General features: G+C 40.0%; 1 long non-coding RNA gene across 1 annotated transcript; it reads right to left on the bottom strand.

Moving 5' to 3' along the window:
- Window positions 1-4456: 4456 nt before the first annotated feature.
- Window positions 4457-6450, bottom strand: LOC124276879. The gene is made up of 2 exons (XR_006898682.1): window positions 6396-6450; window positions 4457-4740 (listed from the first exon to the last, which is right to left on the bottom strand). It is a non-coding gene; the product is annotated as an uncharacterized LOC124276879 (long non-coding RNA).
- Window positions 6451-6728: the final 278 nt, after the last annotated feature.

Below are 6728 nucleotides of genomic sequence, written 5' to 3'. Positions count from 1 at the left end.
TTTATGTTTTAACAAGTTTCACTTAATGAACGGACGTCTGACAATGAGTCGCACTGCTTGGCAGGTTCGATTATTTAATCTGTTTGTTGCAGTCTTTCAATCAGCCGGAGGACCTGTTCTGGTGCTACCATTGTGGCCTGCATTAAGTAGATTAGAGGGTCGATGACGAAGTACTTCCTGATAACGACTTCATAGTGACAAACACATGCACCACAATGAACAAGTAACGAAGTCCGTTTGTGTAATATATAGAGGGTCATTTTCAGCTTTGAAAGTTATTCAGGAAAATACATTCTGAAAGTGAACACCCGTAAGAAACTACGAAAAACATGCAGAAGTAATGATTTATTTTAATACGTACAAATATGCAAACCATTACTCGGAGAAGGAGATGGGCTGAGAAACAGTTCGTGCAGGAGTCAGATTGTTACATTGTAACGAAAGAGTGCCCAATCAGTCATTTACCTGAGCCGTTTGTACGATTCCGCCTATATTATGTGCATGGACGATAAAGCGGTGTAATATTTTTTACGGCGATGTTACACAAGTGTAATGGTTTACAAGTATGATGTCACAATGCTAATCCCCTGTCACAATGGCATTACACCTTGCTTGACTCGCGTAAAGCTGACTCATCACACCGTAGGCAATTTCTATCTATTTATGTTAGAGAGTTATGAACAGAACACTTAACCCGTTTCCTTGGGATACCAACTATCTTAAATGACACTCCCACCAAAGTTGTAAAGGAGGCCAAATTCTTGGGTCTATTTTTTAATTCTCATTTAACCTTCTTGCCACACATTAAATCCCTTAGAGCTAAATGCCTGAAGGCACTAGATTTGTTAAAGGATGTTTCAAATTCAAAGTGGGGTGGGGATCAAACTACCCTCCTTCACTTATACAGATCATTGGTGCGATCTAAACTTGATTATGGCTCCATCGTTTATGGCGGAGCCTGCAAAAGCAACCTAAAACTACTTGCTTCTGTCCACCACCAAGGCCTAAGACTTTGGCTTGGGTCCTTTAGAACCTCTCCTATTGATAGTCAATATGTTGAAGTAGATGAGCCTTCTCTTACACAGCGTCGTATAAAATTATCTTTACAATACATTACCAAACTATATTCTAGCGAGTCTAACCCTGCATTTAACTGTGTTTTCAATCTCCTCTATGAGGATTTATACAACAAAAAAACTTCTCTTGTTCCGCCTCATGGGCACAGAATTAAACCATTTCTTTCTGCTGCCGGCATTGAGCTGGAAAATATAGCTCCTTCCCGTCTTCTTTCTTCTCCTCCTTGGCAACTGGTGAGGCCTGAAGTTGACTTAACTCTGACATCCACCCATCCATCCATCCTTCCCTCTTTCCCTCTTTCCCTCCCTCTCTCCCTCCCTCCCTCCATCCATCCATCAATCCATTCTTCCCTCCCTCCATCCATCCACACCTCCATCCATCCATACATACATACATCCACCCATCCCTCCTTCCCTCCATCCATCAATCCACACCTTCATCCATCCATCCATCCACCCATTAATCCATCAATCCATCATTCTCTCCCTCCCTCCATCCATCCATTCGCATCATCATCCATCAGTCCATCCATCCACCCATCTATTTATCTTTGACTTCTGGTCATATACACTATGGGCATGTTCAGGACTTCTGGCAACAGGTTGAAACATTTATCGACAGTAATTGGATACTGAATTTGAACTCACTTGGATCTTGTGCATTAAATGATAACCATATTCTACTTCCGTTGAAACGATTTATTCATTTATCTGGTACAAAACTGCGAATAGTATCCTCTGGTGTATTCGTTAAAATTTTAAGTGATACATGTCAAATTAAAAAATATATTCGAAAACATCAGATTACATGGTTGCCACAAGAAAGGGGAGCCCCTTGCTAGAGCCCTCAGGTCAAGATCATGGAACCAAATGAAGCGTTAGTAAAATCTTATAAGCACGTGTAACTCCTTCACAACGAGGTTGTATCGTGTCTTTATTGTTATTTCGTTAGTCTATTGTTTAACACAGCACACAGCAATGTTCGAGCTTATTGACGGTGCAGACTGTCCAGTGAGCATCGGCGTGTCTGACCACATTTCCGACAGGCATGAGTTGCCAAAGTAAAGGGAGGAATCTGGTTGGTCAAGAGAAAAGGACATACAAGGGACACAACTCCTGATAGCCATTGGCGGATCGTGCTACAAACTTCGAGCCTACTTTGCCAGGGGTGGGAACTGGACATTTATCGTGAGATAACTCCCTTGCCCAAGACGTAAGTGAGAGCAGTGTGTTTCAGGGCGAAGTAACCATTATGAGCTCTTGAGATAGAAAGGACGTGGGAAAGACCAGTCGAAGTGGATTGAGGCTGGTGCGATGGTGTCAAACGGGCAATGCAATAAATGTTTTGGATTTTGTTGTGGTTGTTGTTGTTTTTGACATTAATGTCTTTATGAGACTGTCTAATAAGATTATTTATAGGTTGTATCTCGCTGATACTCGGCAATGTTGAAACCTATGTAATAGGCACTGGTATATTAATTACTGCGTGGATCCGACTGTGTAATATGAATGAGAATAAATGTTGCTTGTCAAACTAGACGATACTGGTGTATATCCAGTGTTTTAAACTCCCAAAATTCGAGGCCAGAGAGCCGGACTGGTGACTTTAAAAATATACTAGTCCGGATACAAACTTGCCTGTCCGGTTTTCAACATTGAAAAAAAATCGGGTTTCTGAATACTTTACTGTTTGTAGGCATCGCAAAGAACCACATAGCACTAACAGGCAATGCACCGAGTTTAGGTAAACTGAAAGTACATGTGTTGTGATTGGTTCTTGTAAAATGAACTGTCCAATCGTAAATAGTTTAACATAATTACCATAATACCTTAAACACCTCAAACGGACGGCAAGAGAACCTGTCGGTTATTTTGAAATATTTTTTGTTAGGGGTAAAAACATCTACCAGACCACCGGATAGGCTACTTTTGAAATGTAACCGTCCGAGATGAAAACAGACCGTTCGGGACGTCGGGCAGGCAGTCGGGAATTCTAAACGCTGGTATATCGACAGCGACGGATGACTACATATTATCCTCAGTATGATTCTAAATTCATAACATGGAGTCTCGTCCATTCGTTAATCGACTGTCCGACTGTCCATCAGGCAGAAGAACCGGACCCCCGAACTTGTTTATCAGCCCATCACTAACGTTGACAGGGCTAGCTCCTTTCCATGCAATCTGAAGAAGAACTGTTGATGCTACTTTCTTTCCCATTTCTTGTAACAGTGATGGTTATATGTGTCACGTGATCTCTGTACTAGTACTTCTTTAAATCATAGACATTTTTAAGAACAGTTGGGGATATAAATAAAATATATATGTGTTTACCATGTATGACAGACCTTGTGATAATATCAAGGCCATTATGAAAAGACCCATACAATAACAAAAGCACCACCACCCTAACAACCAAACCGCCCTGACTGATTGAGTGTGTGAGTGTACCTTTGTTACAATTGTGATGAAATGTTTACAAAGATGTTTCATTAAATAGGACTGCCTGCATGACAAGGCAGGCAATATTTTTTTTATTGGGTTATACATTTACTATATGTTAAATATTTAGAAACATTGCCTATGCTGCAACCCTGTTGTGTTGATATAAGTTATGCTGGTTGTTAAACAGGAGCATGGCGACAGCGTTGTACATTCCTGCGCAACAAAGCGCCCGTAAAATAAGACTCATGTTGATACAAATTATTTTGCAATAGAACTGGACCACTTAACGTGGTTGTGGTAGAATTCTGATTATTGAAGTGTACACCAACAAATATGGCAGTAGAATATATGCGCGCAATAATTTCATATGTGGTGTGAGCAACGGGAAAACGCTTTGGTTTTTCTTTTTGGTGAATTTGTGGTTTGATGATATGTGTATGCTTAAACGTAAATACAAACTGCACAAGGATCCAGACCCATTGCTGGTCGTAAAAGGCGACCAAATTTGGCCACGTGTTTACCGTTGGTTGCGTCCCTGGTGGGCAGATATGGCGTCTGGTAGTTGAGGTTACCGGAGATGGCAATTATCCAACACACTTTGCCTTGACGGGTGGTAGAATAGGCCCAGTTCTATCAATCAGCTTGTCACGCTATGGCTTGTGTATGGAATGTTTACAAATATTGTGGTTTTGAACAAAAACACTTTTGGTTTGTTCAAAATGGTAATAATATTTCTGTCAAAATGTGAATTGGCTTACAGCCCCATGAATCAGACGTGAAGAGCAACCTCCTCGTGGTAAGAGCTGGGTAGCCCTTATTAATCTCCCAGTCGTTCAGTCACACATGAGACCATCCATCCATAAGGCACAAAGCATAAAAACTTCATTATTCCATTTCCAAACCATTGTTTAAATTAAATAAAGACATGGACACCGTTTCATAATCATGTAATGCTTTTTACACATTTTATGTCTTTCTCAGTTGTAATATTGTTTACTATAGTTACACTGTGTCCTTGGAACAATAAACAAAAGCATTAAGTGTAATCTATAAGACAAATCGAATTGTTGGACAATTAACAGTTGTAAGTGTAATATCTTGAAATGTATCACTCTATGTAAATTTTCCAGACTTTAACGTCTCCTGCCACTGTTGCAGCGTTCACTGATTTCGGGTCGGGGATCTTCAGAGTGAACACCAAATTGTTATCAACAGACACCTGAAATTAGAAATTCAATCAATTTTCCTTTCGCTTAAAGTAAGGCTGACATATTTTAAACTGAAGCTCATTCATGACTGTAGAACCATGTATCACTATGTTTTAACTGTCTTTACCAAAACCCCTTAATCTGCATGAGCATATGCCAAAACAGAAAGAAACGCATTAGGTGTATACATGTATTTCAATCTGCAAACTTTAAAGTGAAATAACACATTTAATGTTTGATTAGTTGCATCCAAATATCACAGTATAAAAGCTCAAATATATATGTCTGTTAACATATATAGCTTGTAAACAGTTCAATAAGTGAAAGCTTCCGTTCCCATTTGGGCGTCGTCTTCAATGTCTGCTGGTGCCACCATGAGCCCCAAATTAGCAGGACCAAATTAGAGTTTTCTGGCTCAAAGTCCATCTTCTCGTAAACGATTACAAATGGTCTACGCCGGCATTCTCCTCAAGGTTTAAAGTGCAGTCGCTGTGACAGTTCAACTCCGCAAATGATATACTGGGATGTACCTATCCTGCGCTGCAGTGGTAATCCGAGGTCTAAAGGTTTGAGGCGGATCTTGCGTAGAAATGCTTTGCTGGTATCGGGCCCGTAAAGGACTGATAGTTCTGTGGTGAACATTGAGGTACCGTGTAACGGCAGCTTTCATTTATCTAAAAAATGTCAATGATAGTCTCAAAACAAGACGGCCTTTTATAGGCAATGCCCCTGCTCACAATTCTTCAGAACTGCACGTGCAGATTGCGAACCACGTTTTTCTGCATGACATTTTCATGCAAGTTGACTATTTTGAAAGTAGACTTTCATTAAAGTTTCCGAAGATGCGTTTTTTGCACTGTGCATTCGTTCCATGTACACAAGACAGCGTTTAAATGTCGAAGTCATAACAATCAAACAATGATTAAGAAAATTATTTGAAATTACATATATCAATATCACCTATGCGTCTCTTGTTTTTGAGAGTATATGTTCACTTTCAAAGATTAGAAATAACTTACAATAGTCACTACATTTAGCATTTATTGTATTTTCCATTCATTTGTTGTATGAAGAAGAATAGAAATGATGGACTATGTCCATGCTCTTTCCTGACAAAACATCCCATTACTTTCAGAATCATTGCTCAAACACTTGATATTGTATATTATACTGGTCTGAGATACAAAAGCTGAACTAAATGTGTACATAACATTAGTAGATATTACTGATTTGGTTGTATTGAATACGTTATCACATTGGCTCTTGTTGTGGTGAAAGGTAAGTCACATATTAGGTTGAGTGAGTGAGGTTTTACGCTGGTATTAGCAATATTCCAGCAATATCACGGTGGGGGACACCAGAAGTGGGCTTCACACATTGTACCCATGTGGGGAACCCGTGTGTACGGTGTGACGAGCAAACGCTTTAGCCACTATACTAACCCACCGCTCCCCAGTCGTATGGAGGCGGTCTGTAAATTATCGAGTCTGGACCAGATAATCCTGTAAAATCAACAGCATGAGCATCGGTCAACGCAACTTGGATACAATGTCAACCAAGTCAGCGAGCCTGACCACCAGATCCCGTTAGTCGCCTCTTACGACAAGCATGGATTACTGAAGACCAATTCTAGCCCGGATCTTGACGGGTCCTGGTGATAGTGTACCTGAAAGTCATTCTCCTGTAACACTACTGCCAGCTCGAATGTCGTCCATGCTAGGCCAGGACATCCTTCTGTTGTTTCCCATGTTGATTTGGCTGGTGGCCTGTGACTGGTAAAAGTCATGAATTTGAGGTTTTTGCCATCCTTAGATTCTATATAGATGTCTAAAGGGGTCATTTCGTCGTGATGCCAAACCTAAGAAATTCGAAGAGTTATAATTCAATTTAGATTCAGAATGGATGTTTTTGCTAAGATTATATATTTCAATGAAATGTCAGACACAAAATTGAAAAGGAATTACTGAATCTTAAATGCTGTGTTTAGTTTGTGTTTGTT

This window comes from Haliotis rubra, unplaced genomic scaffold (assembly GCF_003918875.1).
Source record: "Haliotis rubra isolate DU_JTF1 unplaced genomic scaffold, ASM391887v1 Scf1053, whole genome shotgun sequence".
Taxonomy (NCBI): Eukaryota; Metazoa; Mollusca; class Gastropoda; order Lepetellida; family Haliotidae; genus Haliotis; species Haliotis rubra.
This window is presented reverse-complemented; position numbering and strand designations above follow the sequence as displayed.